At 39.2% G+C, this 21,590-nt stretch overlaps 1 long non-coding RNA gene across 2 annotated transcripts in view; it reads right to left on the bottom strand.

Annotated features, from left to right (window-relative positions):
• LOC113622553 (uncharacterized) overlaps nt 1-21,590 on the bottom strand; it is a 177,406-nt gene that overhangs the window by 31,795 nt on the left and 124,021 nt on the right. The window contains exon 6 of one of the 2 annotated variants that reach the window (XR_003433568.1): nt 20,301-20,312. The exons of the other annotated variant lie outside the window; for it this stretch is intronic. This is a non-coding gene — a long non-coding RNA (uncharacterized LOC113622553). Of the gene's footprint in view, nt 1-20,300; nt 20,313-21,590 lie in introns of those variants that run through there. 2 annotated transcript variants of the gene reach the window in all.

Raw genomic sequence — 21,590 nt, forward strand, 5'->3', positions numbered from 1 at the left:
AAAGCTTACTGAGAATTTCCAGATGGCAACAGCAGAGCATTAAACTGAGTGTGAGGTCTTATGAGACTGCACAGGATTCACACCCATGAAGCTAGCCCTGGTCTTTAGCTTGAACTGTTATGACTCAAACAAATTGTCCAGATATAGATGTTCAGACAGGAGCATGGAAGAGACTTTGCGTTAATTTGATAATAGTTCAACCTTGTGGAACAGAGAGTGAGGGAAAACTGTGCCATTTGGTGTGACACATCACCTCTCCACCAACCTCTGAGCTGGTAAGATGTACTTTTTTCTTGGCACCTGAAGACTGAATATAAACCCTTTAACCATGACCCTAGCAGTGGCAGAGTCCCAGGTACTAGGAGAGATCTATCTGCAGAGGAAAATAAATGTATAAAGAAGTTATTAGCCAAACCAAATAGGAGGCTGAGTTTTACTTTGAACTATTTTACAACTTCAGAAGAAGCATTCATTGCGTTTCCCATAGGTGTTGTTTACGCAGGTGCTGGAGGAGGTCATCGAGAGGATGTGACCAGCAAACTGGACCTGAACCTGGGCAGTCGGAGGTTCCTTACCCCCTCCCTAACCTTAGAATGTACATTCCACCCACTATTCCCACACAAGAAGCCATTCTCCAGGATGCAGCCTTGAGAGAGCTATATGGTGTTGAGACCATAAACCCAGGTAAGGCCTCTATATAAATTTATAGGATTCTAGTGGGCAGGTGCAGAGATCTACTTGTCCTCTGGCTACCCAGGACAAGCCTCGTAAGGAAGTTCCTTTGCTTATTAAAACTGCCACCTACCAATCTGGAGTGTCTACCTCTTTCTTCGGCCTCTCCTTGCCCTCCATGTCTGGGGGCCAGTTTGTGAACCAACAGCAGGATACCAATTTTATCTCTCCAGATAACATTTCAGTTTTCCCATCATAGAAGAGGCTACATCATCATCAAAAATAATTTAGCAAAACCACCTGCAGTTTTTTGCTGAGAGCTTGGTTGCCTTCTCTTCCAAGGCTAGTAGCAAAGACGCAAAGAAGTAACCCTTAGAAGAGTGTATGTTCTAGTTAAACCCCCAGGCTCCGAAATCAAATACTTCATTCACTCATTGATTCACTCATTCACTTATTGAACAAATACTGAACTCCTATTATTTGACAGACTTGGTAGTGTCTGAAGCCTAGTGAATATCTACTGAATAAGCTGTGGACTCAGGCATTGGAGAGACAGACCTGGTATTGAATCCTTGCTTCACCACTTTGGAGCAGTGTGTGACCTTGGACAATTTACTTAGCCTCTCTGATCATCAGTTCCGTCATCTGTGAAACGGGAATGGTAATAGTATTAACACCTACTTTTTATTGTCATGTGGATTAATGTATGCAAAGCCTCTGTTTCAATGCCCAGCACTTAATACACCTCAAGAAATATTACCTATCATCATTTTCATCATTATTTATTCCTATTGGTTTAACTAGACACAAAAAGGGCGGGATGTGTCTCACAAACCAGAGCTTCCATCTCTGTCACTAATTCAACAAGAATTATGAGAAATGCTCAAAGTTCACTCCCGAGTCTAAGGTAGGGTGCCACTGTGTTTTATTTTTGTTTTGGTTCTTCCTCCATTGGAGAAGCACTTGTGTGTCTTGGCATCTCTAAGATAAGAAAGAATCCCATATGGAATCACGGTACTTGTAGGTACCACTAAGGTCCCAGTAGGTTTATCTGGGAATTTCACATCCGAAAGAGAAAACACTACTGAAAAGCACAAGTCCCCCAATCAAAAAAGGAGGATATGCAACTACTGGTACAAACCAGCAGCCTCAGCCCTCATGTATGTTGTGTGGCTCTTCCAGGATGGGGCAGCCAGTCCACATCAGGAGAAAGTGCAGCTAACCTCAGTCCCCAGGCCTGGAGCAGCCGTGATCTCTGCTTCCACCTTGATGCTTGGGATGTTGTTACTCCTGATAAGCACAATGACAGTTTAAAATTCTGGCTGGTTTTATAATTTCTCTTACTGTTCATTTTTTTTTAAATTTATTTACTTATCCATTTATTTAATTTTTGGCTGCACTGGGTCTTCACTGCTGCACGTGGGCTTTCTCTAGTTGCAGTGAGCGGGGGCTACTCTTTGTTGCGGGGCGCAGGCTTCTCATTGTGGTGGCTTCTCTTGTTGCAGAGCACAGGCTCTAGGCGCGCGGGCTTCAGTAGTTGTGGCTCGCGGGCTCTAGAGCGCAGGCTCAGTAGTTGTGGTGCACGGGCTTAGTTGCTCCACAGCATGTGGGATCTTCCTGGACCAGGGCTCGAACCCGTGTCCCCTGCATTGGCAGGCGGATTCTTAACGACTGCGCCACCAGGGAAGCCCTCTTGCCTCTCATTTTATTAAGTAAATCCAATGCTCTTTCTATTCATTATAACAAAAGCCTTGGTTTTTCAGGAAGAACCACTGGAGACTCAGTGACCCAGGCAGGGCGCCATGTGACCCTCTCTTAAGGGATGCACCTGACAGTGAACTGCACATACGAAATGTGGGTCCTCCTTCCTCTTTGTGTATGTCCAATACCCCAAATAGGTTTTAAAGTGCCTTCTCTCTGAAGCATCAGGAAAAGTGAAGAGAAAGATCACAAAGGTTTTCAGGCCCATCAGGTTAGAAGTAAAACCTTCTTCCAGCTGCAGAAATCCTCCATCCAAGCACCAGGCACAACTGTGTACTTCTGTGTTTCTAATGACACAGTGAGAGAGACTAAAGGAGAAGCTGAGTACAAAGCCGAGGTGCACAGGAGGGGTGGGTGTGAGCAGTTCCTTTCTCCTCTTGGGACAGAGCCCTTTAGTATGGGGGCATTTCTGGGAAGACAGACAAACTTCATGATTTGCTGTCCCAGAGTTCAAAAGAATTGTGATACTGCATCTTGGAAATGGGAAAAGGAAAGATTCATAAAAACCCTGCCCAGACCAAGCAGGGAACAAATTGTCCACTTAATAGCTCATTGATCGAACCTACGGGCCCAGTAATGCAGTAAAGGAATGTCCTTTGCCATCAATTATTTTAAAATATGTACCATGTGATTTTCTGGTAATACCCTTGTAATTAAAATGTCTTCTATAACTCAATAATAAAAGCATTAATTTCCCTAGAGGAAAAAAGGACAATTCACAAAAAGACGTATAAATGGACAGCCAATTTATAAAGAGGTATTCACGTTCTTTAGCAAAGAAACATAAAAAAATAACACTGTGATTCATTTTTCCACCTATTAAAATAGTGAAGTTTACACACACACAATCATGGAATTCCTTCTCTGTTGTTCCAAGGACCTCTCCCCAGCCTACCAGCCTTTTCCCAAATGGGCACCACTAGTCTTGAGCCACTCATTCTGCAACCTGAAATAAAGACTGCAAATAGTCAACTCTAAAGTCCAACCACATCTAGTCTCAGTGCACGCTTATATACTTGAAGAACAATTCTTGCAGTTCTGAGAAACTAGATAAAATGATGCCTGGGCTGGGGAAGGAAAGAAAGGGAGAAAACAAGGATTCAAGAAAACCAGAACAGTGTTAAGAGTACAAAACTCTACGTTGCAGTACAAAACTCTACGTAAGGGTGATTTCAATGAAACTGCACCATCACCATTTGAGCAAATCTTCAAGTCCAGGTGAAAAGGGGGTAAATTTACCATTGGCATAACCTTCTCCTAGAAGAGACAGCCAAAATATATCTTGCTTCATTGCCATTTTCAGTAGAAAGTTTTGCAAATGTGAAATATGATAAGAGGAGCAATCAAACAATAGACACTGAGAAGTTATTGTTTCTGTACTGTAATGCTAAATTTTTAAAATTTGAATGCTAAGATCTTTAATAATACAATGATGATAATAATTAAATTTTGGATAAATTTTCTAATTTATTCTTGGATTCTCAAAATTAATTCTATTTTGTTGATATTCAGATTTGGCTTTAGCTTTGACCAAACATTGACTTTTAACACCTCAACATTGGGCACTTGGTTAAATTGTGTTTCCAATGCACCATATTTTAAGGAAATAATTAGATGTGTGAACAAGGTTTATATTCAATACAGCATTGTTTATAAAAACTAGAAAAAATGGAAACAAGTGTCTAAAATACTGACATGGTTGTGATATCTAAGTTTTATTGGGAGTTACTCTCCCTTGGAATGTGTGTAACTCCCCTTTCCACAAAAAGACCAACTTACACCCAACATGTCCCTTAAGAATGAGTACAGTAGTAAGGACATGGGGCAGATTTTTGAGAGGCAGAGGATTGGTTTATAACCTGTTCATTAACTTGTCACAAGGGGGCGCTGTTCGCTAACACAGGCATAATTTATGCATGCTTTCTGAACACTGCTGTGATCCCTTTGTATCTTCACTTCACAGTGATCCCTCCCTCCAACAGACCGGAGACAGTAACAGTGAACTCTTCTCTGGGCTCTCTAATTCTGATCTTAATGTTTGGTGAGTATATTTTACTTGAATGTCTTTTATTATTTCAGAAGAATGAAAACCTTCTCCAAAAGATGCAACTCATGACAAACTCATGACATAAGCACTTTTTTCCACCTCAGGAGGAACCAGCGGCAATTCAGTCCAACACACAGGCCAAGTCACTGCCTCAGAAGGAGCCTTGCTGACCATGAACTGCACATATACATGCACAGGGTACCCTACTCTTTTCTGGTATGTCCAATACCTCAGCAAAGTCTGCAGTTTCTTCAGGAAGAGACAATGAAAAACAGCAAAAACTTTGGAGCCAGAAACCTTAAAGACAAAAGCTCCCCTGTTGTGAAATACACCATCCAGGTATCAGACTCAGCCATGTACTACTGTCTTCTGAGAGACACAGTGCCAAGGGCACAGGGGCAGCTGTACAAAAACCTCAAGTGCCCATGTGAGGGGTGCAGTGAGGCTGGGAGCCTCAAACTGAGGAGTCCTGTTCTCCCTCACAGTCTGCTGGGACGTCGTCAGAAGATAGGGAGAAAAAAAAATCAGCTATGATTACCTCTAATTCCAGGGGGCACAGCAGTTCTTTGGCTGAAAATGAGGTGAGGGGAAAGGGTCTCAGATAATGTGCCTGCTCTCAATTCGGCCAGCTCTCCCCTGTCCTTGAGGCTCCCCTGCAGAATGTTTAGGAATTAACTTCTAATGACTTGCATGCCAACCTTGGCTCTACTGCTTAATAGCTATGCTAATTTGGCCACGTTAATTGGTGTCTCCGAGCTTTAGTTTTTTCATCTGTAAAGTAGAAATAAAAATAATCACACAGGGCTTCCCTGGTGGCACAGTGGTTGAGAGTCCGCCTGCCGATGCAGGGGACACGGGTTCGTGCCCCGGTCTGGGAAGATCCCACATGCTGCGGAGCGGCTGGGCCCATGAGCCATGGCCGCTGAGCCTGTGCGTCCGGAGCCTGTGCTCCGCAACGGGAGAGGCCGGCGTACCGCAAAAAAAAAAAAAAATCACACAATATAACATGGGGATAAAGTGAGAAAAGATAGGTTGAAAGGAACCGATCAGGTCTCAAAGCATCATGGAACTAGGAAGCCCCACCATAGCGGTTCTTCCCCCTTAAAGCAATCTCTGCCTAGTCCTGACCACCCTAACAGGGCTTGCCAACCCCCCAGTTTATCACACCACCCCATCTCAACCTCCACCCCTGCCCCAGGCTGTTGTGATCAATGCATCATCTTCTCTCTCTTAAGGACCCAGTTGAAAAACTGAGTGGAGTGATGATAGATAGATGATAGAGAGATAGACATCTATAGATATAGATATATATATAGACAGCCAGACAAATAAATATAGAATGAAGCATCACTCTCTTCCTTAGAGTGGAAGAATTTGGTAGTTCACAGAAATTAAAATATTTATGACCTGATGTCACTAATCTTTGTGAAGTTATCCCTGATATAGGAATTGCCACAAATCCTATAGCTAAAGCCGGTACCACAGCGATGATCATCTCCAGTGACAGCATAAGGGACAACTTGGAGCACCCAGCAATAACAATATCCCAGTTTTCTTCATTACCCAATTATATACCATGTGACTTGTCTCTTACAGAGTTATTAAGCACGTCCCAATCAAGTATCTCCAGCTATTTTCCATCATCCTAGCATCATCATCAATAACATTTATTAAGCCTCACGATAATCTCTGAAACTTTACACATATTAACTCTTTTAATCTTTACTACATTTCTATGAGTTGGATTCTATTAGGATCCCCACTTTAAAGATGAGGAAACTGAGGCATAGAGAAATAAAGTAATTTCCACAAGGCCACTTACGGTTACAAGCACAATTAAGAACCTGAGATTCTAGATGGTTCAGCTCCCTAATCATTCCTTTTTTTGGCAACATGGTTTTAACTCAACAAATATTGATTGAACCCCTACCTGTTCTTGGTAGTGTTTTTCGCACTGAGATACAGAGGCGAACGAGTCAAATGGGGCCCCTGCCCTACTGGAGTTTATAGTCTCTTGGGAGAGGTAAACATTAATCAATTATATCAGAAATTAAAATGGAACACTTTATGTCTCAGGTTTGGCTCAGGTCTCAAAAAGTTAAAACAAGCAATAGATGGAAAGTGCCCCATTTTCCAAACTGCAAGGAGATACCTAATAATAGTCTGGTGACCTCCCTCTATCCTAACACCCACCTTAAAACTATAGGTAATTGTAGTGAGGTGGATGGACCTAGAGGCTGTCATACACAGTGAAGTAAGTCAGAAAGAGTAAAACAACCACCATATGCTAACACATATATATGGAATCTAAAAAAAAAATGGTTCTGAAGAACCTAGGGGAAGGACAGGAATAAAGACGCAGACACAGGAATAAAGACGCAGATGTACAGAATGGACTTGAGGACATGGGGAGGGGGAAGGGTAAGCTGGGACGAAGTGAGAGAGTGGCATGGACTTATATATACTACCAAAAGTAAAATAGATAGCTAGTGGGAAGCAGCCATATAGCACAGGGAGATCAGCTTGGTGCTTTGTGACCACCTAGAGGGGTGGGATAAGGAGGGTGGGAGGGAGACGCAAAAGGGAAGAGATATGGGAACATAAGTATACGTATAGCTGATTCACTTTGTTATATAGCAGAAACTAACACACCATTGTAAAGCAATTATACTCCAATAAAGATATTAAAAAAAAAAAGTATAGGTAGTTAAATTTGAAGAAACCCCAGTACCATATTACACTGATGCCATTTAGGTAAAACCTTTTTTGCTCTCTTACCTCCATCCCAAGCCTGGAAGAGACAGAAGTTGCTCAGTGAGCAGGAGAGAAGCATTAGTTCTCCTACTCAGTGAGGAGGAGAGCGGAAGCATTAGGAGGGGAACTGGACAAGGAAGAGACCCGGCTGCCACAACTCACTGTGGGCTCCCACCTGAAGCAGACCAGAATTAGGAGGGTAGGGAGCGCGGGTAGATGCTTGATGCTTGGATTTAAGATGAAACTTGGTGTTTTAACAAAGATATAGTCTGAACATTTTAATTGCTAGAATGGGATCATTTCTATGACAAGACTTCCTGGAGAAATTATGGTATGTACAAACACATGTATCAAGGAGGGCTGGAAGAAAGGAGCCTTCGTATCAGGTTTACGTGGACAGACGTGAGAAAGATGAAAGTGCTTTATGATTACACCCTATCGAGTTACACTTATCAATGAAACTGTTATAACAAGTATAAACAGTATGTTTATAAAAATAATTTTAACATTATAAAAATATAATGAATTATATATATTATAGGTAATACATATATTACTAATCAGGTAATGAATTAATTATAAGTGTAATGAGTGCTGTGAAGGATACTTGCAGGTAATGGTGAAAGTGTTCGACAGAGTGATAAACCCAGCCCGGAATTTGGGGGACAGTGTCCTGGGGAATACGCAGGAGAACCTTGGAAAGAGAAGTTGGGTATTTCAAGAACTGAACAAAGGCAAGATAGCTAGAATTCAGAGAGCTAGGAAGATAGAGTGATTAAGGGTCAGATAATGTTTTATAAGTCATTACAGGAATTTCAGTATTTATCCAAAAAACAATGAATGCTTTAAAATGACTTTAAGCTAAGAAATGGCACCTTTAGAATTACACTTTTTAAAATGTGGCTTCAGAGCCAAGACACAAATGGTGCTGGGACAACTGGATAGCCACATTCAGAAGACTGAATTTGGACTCCTACCTCACACCACACACCAAAAGTAACTCGAAGTGGCTCAGAGACCTAAATGTAAGAATTAAAACTGTGAAAGTCTTGAAGAAAGCCCAGGAGTAAGTTTTTGTGATCTTGAGCAAGGATTTCTTAGATGTGACATGAAAAGCACAAGCAATAAAATAGAATATTAAGTCAACTTCAGTAAAAGTAAAATCATTTGTGCTTCAAAAAACACTATCAAGAAAATGAAAAGACAGCCTACAAAATAGGAGAAAATATTTGTAAATCATATATATCATATATCTGATAAGGGACGGGTAACTAGAATATATAAAGAACTCTTACAACTCAATAATAAAAACACAAATAACCTGATTAAACAATGAGTCAAAGGATTTGAATAGACATTTCTCCAAAGAAGATATGCGAATGGCTAATAAGCATGAAAAGGTAGTCATCATTAGTCATTAAACAAATGCAAATCAAAATTACAATGAGATACTACTTCACACCCACTAGACTGCTATAATTTTAAAAATAAAGACGACAATATAAAAATAATGAGCAATAATAAAATAATATAAAAATAAATAATATAAAAAATAAAAGAATTTTTTAAAATAACAGGTGTTATCAAGGGTGTGGAGAAATTAGAGCCCTCACAGCTGCTGGTCGGAATGTAAAACAGTGCCACCACTTTGGAAAGCAGTTTTGCAGCACCTCGAAATGTTAAACCTAGATTTATCATATGACCTAGAATTCCAGTCCTACGTATCTACCCAAAATACATAAAGCTTGTACATGACTGTTCAGAATAGCCAAGCAGCAGAAACAACCCAAATGGATAAACAAACTGTAGTATATCCATTAAATGAAATATTATTCAACCATAAAAAGGAATGAGATACTGATTCATTACAACATGGATGAACCTGGAAACATTATGCTAAGTGAAAGAAGCCAGACACCAAATGCCCATATTGCATATTCTATTTATATAAAATTCCCAGAATAGGCAAACCCATAGAGTCAGAAAGCAGATAAGTGGTTGCCAGGGGCTTGGAAGAAGGAATGGGGAGTGACTGCTTAATAGTTTGGGATTTCTTTGGGGGATGATAAAATGTACTGGAACTAGACAGTAGTGGTGTTAGCACAATATTGTGAATGTTCTGAGAACTACTGAATTGTATGCTTTAAAATGGTTAAACTGGTGAATTTTATTTAAATATAACTGTACTTAATGAAGTGAGAAACTCTAAAAACAAATCAAATTCTTACAATCCACTGTAAACAATTTCAGTAATAATATTAAAGAAGAAGTCATCTAATGAAACCTACAGCAGTGCAGGGAAGTACACTAACTCAGATTCTAACTAAAAATCATAAAAATACGGGCTGTCTGACACATGGACAAAGGGGAATAGCAAAGATATCATGGGTCTTTAAGGAAAGCATTCAAAATTGAAAACCCATTAAAAGTGAAAAATGAAGCTTGAAGAAAATATGAGGTGCAGCATAAAGGGCATTTTAGCACAGTTTGGAGAAAAGAGGAGGGTGGAGCATATATTTCCTTAATATATGAGTCACATATTAAGGAAAACAGAATAACGTTGACAGATAACAGAGAAAAAATAGAGTGTCTCAACTCCTGGTTCATTCTCTACTCTCCATCAAGCAGAATAATTTTCAAACTGGAAAAGAAAAAAATGGAAAATTATGATAAGGGAAGAGATGCAAAGAGAGGTCTTGGACACTTACAATATAATCAAGTCTTCTGGGTCATTTAAATTAATTTCCAAACTACAAAAAGAATTTGCTGGCATGATTTGAGAGGTACTGGGGAAATTTTTTTGAAAAATTAAGGGGAATGAAGGAAATCCTAAACCCATAAACATGGAAGACGTGGATTAATATCCAGCAAAGTTTTAGAGCAAATTATTAACAGATGACATGTGTGCCCTTAGAAAATAATGCAGCCATCAATATAAGCTGGAATGAGTTCTCTGAAAATATTTTTTTAAACAAAGCTGCTAAATTCAAGGTACTTCTGTAGACTAAAATTGTCTCAAATGTTTGTAAGACATTTACTATTTTGTTTTTCATTATATCATTAGGAAAATAGTAAAATAATAATATCACATATCATTTGTTGTGTGATGTATTTATCACAGGCCCTATTATACTATCAATAATAGTAATAGCTGACATTTGTCAAGGGCTTAATATGGATGAAGTATTGTTCTAAGTGCATCACATACATTGATTTATTTAATCTTTACTACAGCCCCATAAAGTAGGTACAATTATTAGCCCCAAGGAAACTGAGGCAGAGAAATTAACTAAATTGCCTAAGAACACAGTCAGTATAGTACAGGTAGATTCCCCCAAGGCCTGAATTCTTAACCACGATACTTTGTTAACTCCCAACGTTATCTGTAATTCTCACCACAAAACCACAGTTTGGTATTGTTATCCCCATTTTACAGGAAACGGAGGACTGCAGTGTTGTGGTAACTTCTCAAAACCCAATCTAGTAAGTGGTAGGGCTAAGACTCAAACAAGTCTATTTGGCTCCAAATCATATTCACTTTGCCCTTCTGTGTAATGCTACAGTCCATGGATCCTCGGCTGAAAGAATGGCCATGAGTAAAGATTCCATGTAGAGAACTATCTCTCTTGTATCACATGATTTTATCCTTCATCCTGACCTGTTCATGGTCATCTAATGTGAATTCATGTAAGATATGCCCATAAACTGTGCAAATGGCACAATGTTGAGATAGGTAGCTAATGTGTTAGATCATATTAGATGGACTGAAACAGCCAAAATAAAATTTAATGTTGATAACTATATATTTCTGCATGTATTTTAATGCAAATCAATTGTGATATATAGAAAAAAGGACCCCGGACTTAGAGTATTTTTTGTGAAAATGATCTGGTTGTGCAACCCACTCAAACTAGCTCAAGGAAAGGGAGAGTGTCTGAAAGGGTACAGGTGAATCTCATAAAATCCATTTGCAAAAAATACAGCTGGACCTTACAGGAGGAAGAAAACCATCAATTTGCTATCCTTTCTAAAGTTACTCCTCTCTGAAAGTATAATCAGTTCTCCTCTTGGGAGATCAGATTCCACTGTAAGCCTGCTAGTTTCTACTCCACAATAATCTGAGTTTGAACCTACCCAGCTTTCCATTTTCCTAAGAGATGACTCTGGCTGGAACCCCATAGGGTTTTATAGCTCTAGTGACAAATATTGTCTAACTACTATTTTTATATTCCTATTCCAAATTAATTTACCCAGATACAATAAGCTATAGTCAGGGAAACTAGGTCACTTGGTACAAACATAATTCTAGATTCATCTCTTAAGGGGCACATCCAATGGAGGGGATATGGGCTGGAAAGGAGTCCCAAAAGTAGAAAATGACTATAAGTTCAAAATAATTCAACAGTGTGATAAGACCACTGAAACAGTAATAGATAACAATCATAGATAAGCCAGAAACCAGATGAATAAACATTTGAAACATATTTGAAGAGACATAGAAAAACTGTAGCAAGTCCAAAAAGGAAAGATCAGACTAGGAAAGGAGTCTGACATAATATTATGGAAAAAAACAGGGATGTCACATGAAGAAACCAGATATTTTTATAAGGAATCCCTTTAAAAACCAGAACAGAGCTGTCCTTGGATTTTCAGAAAGATACAATGTAAAATGCACAGGTTGTCACTTACTCCACTTGATGTAGCATAGCCGGCTGAAGCCAAGGAATCACAGGACTTCTATTCCCCATCTTACCCCAACTCCGGGGCTCCTAGCACTGATGATAACTTTGATTCCAGTTTTGTCTTCGTTTTTTCATCAGAGTATTTGACCTATTGATACATAATGAACAACTGTGTGTGTTGCCACTAGGTGGCAATGTGGGCATTTTATTTAAAAGACCATGGACAGTTCGCTGTGCAGGTAACCTTACAAATAGTGCAGAGGTTTGCATTTGTTCTGCCTTTGATGGGCTGGGAATCCCGTTTGAGTTCTAAAGTAAATGTAGAGAACTTATAATAATAACAGACTCCTTTGACCAACTAACATATATTCCGAATCCTCTAACAGAGATCTGCGGTAAAAATGGTGAAGACCCAGCAAGTTTTGTTGGCTCTTCTGTGGCTTCGGTTACACTGTAAGTTGGGGAGTTTCTGGATATGGGAACAGGGAGACTAAATGGATATTTTTTTCAAAATTCTGAGGAGGGGAGATAAGGGAGTCCACGTGACTGATCTGGAGTGCCCTCTGGGAAACATGTAAAAGAAAGAAATTTGTAAAAATGCTGAACTAATAGTAATATTCTATGTTTGCCAATGTCTTTGAGAACAGGGGTAAGTGGCAAAAATGATGTGGAGCAGAGTCCCCGGTACCTGAGTGCCCTGGAAGGAGACTTTGTCACAATCAACTGCAGTTACTCAGAAAAAATGACCACTTTACAGTGGTTCCAACAGAATCCTGGAAGAGGTGTTGTCTCCTTGTTTATACTGAGCTTAGAGATGAAGAAGAAAGGAAGAGTAAGTGCCACAATCAACAGAAAAGAACGTCACAGCTCCCTGCACATCTCAGCTTCACAGCCCCGAGACTCTGCGACCTACTTTTGTGCTGTAGAGACACAGTGCTCCCCAGGCATCTGGAGCCTGTGCCCAAACTCTAAAGCTGAAAGGCATTACCTCTTCTCATTCTTGTCTTTCCATATTCATCTGTCTCTCTCATCAGACAGATGATGTAAGTTTTTTAAGTTTTTAAAATTTAAGATTTTCTTCCTCTAGACCATCCCTAATCTCTAAAGCACCATCACCAAGTATATGAACTAGAACAATACGTGGTCTATTACATAGGAAGTAGAATATATAGACTCTGGAGCTAAATTGCCAGGGTATAAATATACTGGTTCCACCTCTTACTAACTGCATGATCTTGACCAATTTGCTCTTTCTATGTGCCTCAGTTTTTACTCAACGATTAAAAAAAAAAAAAAAGGAAACAGTGTTAATCATAGTACCTAACTCTTATTTGTGGGATGACATGTGATAACACATGCAATGTGCTTGAAATAGTCCCCAGGACATAGACAGTATTATGTAAGTGGTAGATATTATTAGTAGTAGATTTAGATACACCATGAGTTTACTAATACTCACTGATGGGCTAATACCTCAAATCTTTGGAGAAATGAATGGGATGTAAATAACAAGCACCTAATAATAATTTAAGCTTCCAAATTCTTTTCTAATGATGCCCAGCAGTCACTGGCCTTTTTAAATCATATTAGGAAAAATGTCAAATGGCCTTAGAAAAACTGGTAGAAGGATAACTTTATGGTTTGGTTTGTGTGCAGGGATGAAAGACTGCGTAAAGTGGCCCTGGGGAAGCTCAATAACTTCTTTGGAAAAAAACACAGATCCTAAGTTTCTCACATGGAGAGTCCTAAATAGGAAACTGCATTTATGAAAATTCATGAAACAAAATATCAAACCCAGTGGGTCTCAGTCGTTAGTTCTCCGCCTTTATACCACCAAGGATTCCTTGCATATTTTTCCCCACCCCACTGGCATTCTTAACATAAACATAAGTATTATTGTTATCATTGTTCTTGTTACTCAATAAAATTAGTTGCACATATTAACTTATAACTAACCCCTTTTCTTCTAAAATCAAAGTTTTTTTAATCAAATACTGCCAGCACATACCTAAAACGTCAGTGGTATTACAAAGGTCTGTTCTCCCATTCCCTATCTGCCCCCTCCAAAAAAAATTGCAATATCATGTTCTACTCCCATGTTCAATCCAAGTCCATTTTAACAATTTCTAAATTATGTGCTTTACCCTTGATTTATCAATATTAGACGTTATCTACTGACTTCCTTTTATGGTAACACAGCACCACTGTCACCTTCCTAACATGGTTATATCACAATATGGGGTTAAATCTATAGTCAGGACATATATGATTATGACCATGTAAATAGGGTCATTGTCTAGCCAAAATGAGTACTACGATTACATTTCCTTTCTGGTACAACTTGTTTTTAGCTAATAATTGCCTCCTTTTTTCATTTGTTCTATATCAATTTCCTATTTTTTTTCTGAGTTCTTCAACAGATTTTTTGAATATTTTAAAATAATTTCTCCCAACTGCATCAAGCACGTCAAGTAGAGTATCAATTTTTTCTTTTTTTCCAGAGAGTCACTGTCCCTTGATCTCTATCCTTTGCCCTGTGTGAACTGATTGCTCTTTGGACCTACTGCACAAATGTTATTCTAGGACTTTTTAGCATTGCTTATACCTTATTGGTTACCTTGCATCTCGAATCTCACATATCTTCATTTCTTGGTTTAGTCCTTCTTTTTGCTAAAACACATTTGCTAAAACACATTTGCTAAAACCTCTATAATAAAGGCTGCATAGGATTTTTCTTCAGTCACTCTTTGCATGTCTGAAAATATCTTTATTCTATCCTCATGCTTGATTGATATTTTGACTGAATATAAAATTATAAGTTGAAATTCCAGCAGTATTTCCAGTATTTGAGAAGAAAAGCTCTTTTCATTGACTTTTTTAATGAGAAGAAGGGTACAGAGCATATATGGTGCCTCCCTCAGTATTCTGAAGGTATCATTCCACTATTTCTTTATATCCAGAGTTGCTGTTAAGAAAGGTGATGCCATTGTGAATCATTCTCTTTCATGACTTTTTTATACCTTCTGGACAGGTTTGGGATTCTGTCTTTTTCCTTAACATTCTAACATCTCAATTCAGTAAATATGTGAGTTAACTAGGTAGAAAACACTTCTAGGCTCATGGATAAAATGTGTCTGAGACACTCTGGTGTCCAGGAGCTTATAACCTAGTAGACCTACTGCTCATCCTGTGGTTATGTTCACTTTATATGCATCCACATTCCTTGCCCTGGGCAAGACTCTTGCCCAGAGAGGGGGACAGGCACAACTTGCTGTTCTGAACCTAATACATTTGTGATAAATTAATAAGATAAGAATAAAGAATTTCTTCAGCATTAAAAGAGAGTCCTCTTCGTTAAAAAGCCAAGAAAAGTGATGCTGAACCATCTTTACTTCACAGATACTGGGTATATTAGTCATACTGTTTTATTCATTCGTTTATTTAATAAATATTTATTGAGGGACTATGAACCTGACACTATCCTAGATATTGAGTACACAACAATGAACAAGGTCCCTCCAACCATGAAGCTTATATCAGAACGGTGTGGAAAGAGACATAAAAATACAGGAATAAACAAATTCAATCATTCCACCAATATTTACTGAGCACCTACTATTTACCAGGCATGTTCTAAGTCCAGAAGATATAGCAGTGAACAAAATTTAAAAATCTACTCCCATGGAATTAATATTATAGTGAATAAATGAACAAGGTAAACCAGATCTTATAAATGTTCAGAGGAAAATAAAAGAGAGTGATGTGAGGGAGGAAGAGTAGAGAATACTTTCTTTTTATTAAAAAAAATTTTTTTTAATTTGTTTTGGCTGCGTTGGGTCTTCGTTGCTGCGCGCAGGCTTTCTCTAGTTGCGGTGAGCAGGGGCTACTCTTCGTTGTGGTGTGCGGGCTTCTCATTGTGGTGACTTATCTCGTTGCGGAGCACGGGCTCTAGGCATGCGGGCTTCAGTAGTTGTGGATCACGGGCTCTAGAGCACAGGCTCAGTAGCTGTGGCGCATGGGCTTAGTTGATCTGCGGCATGTGGGATCTTCCCGGACCAGGGATGGAACCCATGTCCCCTGCACTGGCAGGCAGATTCTTAACCACTGCACCACCAGGGAAGTCTCCAAGAATACTTTCATTGAGTAGTCAGGGAAAAACTTCTCTGAGATGATATTTAGGCTGAAACTCAAATGAAAAGAAAGAACAGGTCTTGCTAAGATATGGGGAGAAAGCATTTTGGGCATAGAGAAAACAAATACAAAAGCTTTAAAATGGGGAAAAGCCTTGCATTTTCCAGGAATAGGAATGAGATGAGCAGAGTGAATGAGACAGAGGTTGGTATAAGATGTTTCCTTGAGGTGTCATGTAGAGCCTTACAAAAGCCATGGTGAGTAGGACTGGGGATTTCTATTAATAAACGTAACGAGAAGCTGATGGAAAATTATAAATAAACCAGTGACATGGTTTGATTTACCTTTTTTAAGAACATTACTTGGCTCCACTGTGGAAAGTAGATAAAGAGACAGGAGGGGAGGCCAAAGGGGGAAGAAAAAGGAGAACATTTAGTAGACTGTTGAAATGTTGAAACAATCTTTGCAAAAATGATGGTGGTTTGGACTAGGATGGAAACAGAGGAGATGAACAGAAATATGCAAATATGAGATATATTTGACAGTGAAATTAACAGAATTTACTTATGGTTTAAGTGAGGGAGAAGGCAAAGAAAAAGGAACAGAGCTAAGAATGACTTCTTGATATGTGGCCTAAGGAACTGCGTAGATCTTGATGTGACTTCCTGACATAAGTAATACTGGAACAGGTTTGAAGAGAAATCAAAATTTGTGTTTCAGCCATGCTGGGTTTATGATACCCATTAGAAATCTAAGTGAAGATGTCACAGAGAAAGTTAGATAAATGGGTTTGAAGCTTAATGGAGAGGTCAGGGATAGAGCTATAACTTCAGGTGTCATTGACATGTAGATGGTATTTAAAGCCAAGGGGCATGGGGAGATAGATTTTCTAAGAATAAATAGAGTTAGTGAAAAGATGAGAACTTGGGTCAGACTTGGGCACTATGACACGAAGAAGGTGAGCAGAAAAGGGGAAGAGCTCAGCAAAGGGTACTGAGAGGGAGTGGCCATAAGGCAGAGGAAAACCAGAAAAGCTAAGAGGGGGGATTGTATAACTGAGAGAAGGGACTAGTCTGCCAAGAGTTTGAGCAAGACGGTAACAGAGGTGACCACTGGATTTGCAGCAAGGAAGTTCTAGTGCATTTGAGAAGAACAGTTTCCGAGTGGTGGAAATGGAAGATGAATTGAAAGTGGTTAAGGAGCTAATAGGAAGTAAAAAAAATAGAAGCAGGAAAAATAGTTCATTTGAGAAATTTTGTTGGGAAAGAAAGCAGAGAAATGGAGCGATAGCTAAAAACAAAACACAGGTGAGGGAGCAATTTGTTATTCTGTTGGTTGGTTTGTTCGTAGAACAGTAGACAACAGAGGACATTTTCAGAAGAGAAAACTATTTTAAGGTGCTCCTTTATTTTTACTATTGATAGAAACTCATATGCAATTTATAAAACTAATGATATTCTGGGATTAAACCTCTAAATAAATGCAAATGATTCACTCGCAGAAAAGTGACCTCTGGGGGATTACCTTACATTCTTACTTAAGTGTATTTTTCTGCATCAGCCCTGAAGTTTAAGTAACTCAGATTTAAAATTTTTAGTTGAATTAGCATATGTCCTGGTTACATACCTTATTAAGGCAGTACCTAAGTCTCTTGTAGAGTAACAAATGTATGAAAAATTAATGATGACTGTGGGAAGACTAATACTGTGTCAGCCAAAGTGAAGTTCTCGGAGAAAGGAGAAATTTTCAATCATTTTGCAATAAATCTCATGAAATTCCTCTCTTTTTCTAAATAAATTCAAGGTAGCACTTCAGAATTATATTTATCTTCATTAAAGTCACTGCCTTTATCTTATTCTGCCCTGGCACATTCAATGACACTAATTGACTCTCCACTTCCTATTCAAACTTGACACGTCTTCTCGAGTCCTGAAACATTGCTCCCTTCTCCAGTTAGAGAAAGGGATAGGACTCATCTTCTAAACCCCATTTCCATGTCAAGGACAGACATTCATCAGTCATTCATCAGCTATTTTCATCTCATTTGTTTAAATCTTCCACCATTTCAACTATCAATAAAAGTTTAAATCTCTTCAGTGAAGTCTTAAGGTAATGAATCTTACATGGATTTCTGCTGATGAAGAGGCAATTTTATAGCAAGTTGTTCAGACATAAGGCAGTAAGGCACAAACCTGGCCCTGAGACCACGCTCCATGGATTCCAACCGGGGGAAAGACACAAAAGAGGATCAGCTCTAAATAAGACGGCGACTTTCAAAATAGGATCCCAATGGGAGTCAGAGGGTCAGCAGTGACCTGGAGGAATCCAGCAAAGGCCAATGACCACCCACCACCACACCCCCATAACTTTTTCTCTCCCCTTTGTCTTTCTTCTTGTCTCTCTTTCCTTCTCTTCTATTTGTCTTTGAGACCCAACAGAGTTCTCCAAAAGCCTAACGACCTCTACTAACCTCAGACATGGTTCAATTTCCAAAGCCTTATCAAGTCAATTCTAATTTCAAGCCCCCATTTCCTGATGAAGAACCAATGTTGACATTCCATGAGGTATAAACGAACTTTTAGAACATCTTTTGTTTTGTCGACAGTTGAAATGACAGAAAACAGAAGCAGTAAGATTTAGACAGTGGTGTCTTGGTGTGTAGATAATCCTGACTCTGGCTAGAGCTGAAGCTGAAGATGAAGCTGTCACTTTGGTTTTTTGCTGTGTCAAAAATTGTTCTTAGACCTAAGCTGTAGGTAAATAAGTAACAGCTAGGATCCATGATTTGGGGCCAAATAGGAGCAACCACTTTGGAAAGAGGGAAAAAGACTGCAAGTGCCAAGTGGCTTATATCAGATGCCTCTTGTGTATCACTTCACAGCCCATCAGCCCCACTTTTTCTGTAGTCACTTTTGTGACAACCAGATTTCTGCAGGCTTCGTCCTGCTGGATGCACATGTAAGCTATCAGCTATCCCTGAGAATGCGAAACAAATGAAGGGAGCCCTAACATTGCCCCAGATTATTGCCTTGAGAGAGTTTCCAGACCATCGCACAGGGAGGGGAAATTGAGTCACAACCCAGTGACTTCCCTGAGTTGAGGAGTCAGAGCTGAGATTGGAGGAGCTAGAGTTCATAGGACAGAATACCAGACAAAAGAGAGGTACACAGAGAGATAACCCTGGAGATCTGCAGAGAATACCCTCATGCATTCAGCAGAGTGCCTCTCAGGCATGTGGAAATATCCCAGGCTATGGAAAGAACCATCCAAAAGGATTAGAGGGAACAGTACCTCCTCAAGTATACCTAGAATTTAGAAAGGAGTTTATTGCTTCATCATATATTCCTTAATTCTTTAATTAATAACTTCATACATTTCATTTTCTCTGGCTGTCATCACTGGCTCTCGTCACTAATGACTGTTGGCCATTTCCAAACAATTAAGAAACAACTCTGTCTGATAGAGATAAATAGTAAAGACCAAAATAAATGTCACTCATCTATGGCACTGGCAAACAGTTACCAGTAAATCTAATTTTTTATATCAATAATACAATTTCCTTTAAAAACTAGATTTTATTGCTCACCCTTGAATTCATTTATGCATAATGTCAAGTTGAGATAAATTCAAACCATGCTGACGCTTGTAAAAATGTGGCTTTGTATGATGTAAAGCTCTTATACTTAAATCAACCTCAAACCTCAGTTTTACTCATTTTAATGACTGAGTTCATTACACTATCTGTTGTGTCATCATTAAATTATTAAATACATTCCATATTTCCTCTCATTCTTCATCTTCTTAGATTGAGGATCCCTTATTCTTTGGGATCCTCCCTTATCCCTATGACCATTTTGTAATGTCTCTCTGGTCATTCTTTTTTACTTTAAAGAACAACCATCATTAATGGCTTCTGGAAAGGATTAAACATTATGTCCACATTGACAGTTCCACATGCTGTGAATCCTGCCTTCCCAAGGTAGAAAAACTATTTAACATAGTTCCCAGGCTCCATTGCAGCTAGGGTGCAGACCTGAGCCTTTAATTGGGAGTTGAGCCACACGAAGAACAGTGTAGGCAGGGAAATCACTTTTCTTGGTGGGAGGCAGTAGAGGCTGCATGGTTCTGGGGTTGGCAGCAATAGCATCCTCATTGGGCCAGGAGTAGTAACTTCCTGGTTGGGCCTGTGTGGCTGCATGTTCTGTGGCTGGTAGCACTGGAGGCTGCTTCCTATCCAGGACATTCAGCACCACCATCAAGTGGTCCTGTGATTAGCACAGGGACAGCAACCTCCTTATCAGGCCAGTTGAATGGGTGGCTCTGGCCTTTGCTCTTAGAAGTCAGACCCAGAGTCTGTTTCCCCAGCCTGCCTAGTGATTCTGCAAGTCAACTAATATCCCTTCCAAAATCCCTATCTGCTTAGATTAAGTAAAGCCAATTACTCTTTCTTTCTTGTCATGTATCACAGACATTTCACAGTGTTTAGTCTGAAGCCCACCCTGGCTTTCATTTCAACATATTTTAAGCTGCGTATTAGAGCTGCTTAACCTTTTCATTGCAGCACACACTTGGCTCACCTTAACAAGGAATATTTGTGATGTTTTACAATAATTTCGGATTCCTTTGCCTGGCAAAACAGTGACTATGAAAAAGAACAAAGTCTATTTTAATGACTGGCCCAAGACATATCATGGAATGAAAGCACTGTGGATCTCATAAGTCAGATACCATAAGCATAATCTCCTGAAAAAAATTTTTTAAAGCTTTCAGTTGCTACGGATATGGGAATGAGACAAACTGAAGACTTTCCAAAGGCTTCTCTTGGAATGTTTTCACAATTTCACTAAATACCTTCACTAGATTTCTTTTTGACCCCAGAGCCAGTTAGGCCCTTAGATACAATGGGCCTTTGAATTTCAAGTTTAATTAAAGATCATTTTCCTCATTTAGTGGGAGTGGGGAGGCAGAACAAAGACTAAATTTAGAGCTTACATCAATGCCATTCTTACCAGGTCATATCAAATCAGAGTTTCCAGTCACTTGGTTAATCCTCACCCATTCTTTAAATCTGGAATTAAATGTCACTTCCTCAATGAGCACTTTCCTGCCCCCCCCATCTAAATTCGTCCCCTCTGTTTTATTGTTTCAAAGAACCCTGTAATTTTTTTTTTCGAAACAGTAAAACAGGTTTTGCTTTATAGGCCTTATCACAATTTCTATGTATTTATGTGAGGTTATCTGTACAATAAATATCTGCCTTTCTCATTAACCTCTAAGCTTCACTGAATATTCTGTGTTCAAAATAGTGCCTGGCACAAAAAAAATGTGATTAATAGTTGATAAATGAATGAATCTGAGCCATCAGGCATCTTACTCTGCGTTGGACTGTTCCTTAAGTGTGAATGTTCCCAGTGACACATCCATTAACTCAAATACTGATCAAAGAGGATTAGAAGCACATGAAGCAATACCTCTGGGAGTCAGGCTGTAGCTCAATATGAGTGGAGACAAAAAATAAAGACCTTAAAAAGAATTCGCACAAA

The sequence above is a fragment of the Aethalodelphis obliquidens genome, unplaced genomic scaffold (assembly GCF_003676395.1).
Source record: "Aethalodelphis obliquidens isolate GAN/ISIS:26980383/991018 unplaced genomic scaffold, ASM367639v1 scaffold10, whole genome shotgun sequence".
Classification (NCBI taxonomy): Eukaryota; Metazoa; Chordata; class Mammalia; order Artiodactyla; family Delphinidae; genus Aethalodelphis; species Aethalodelphis obliquidens.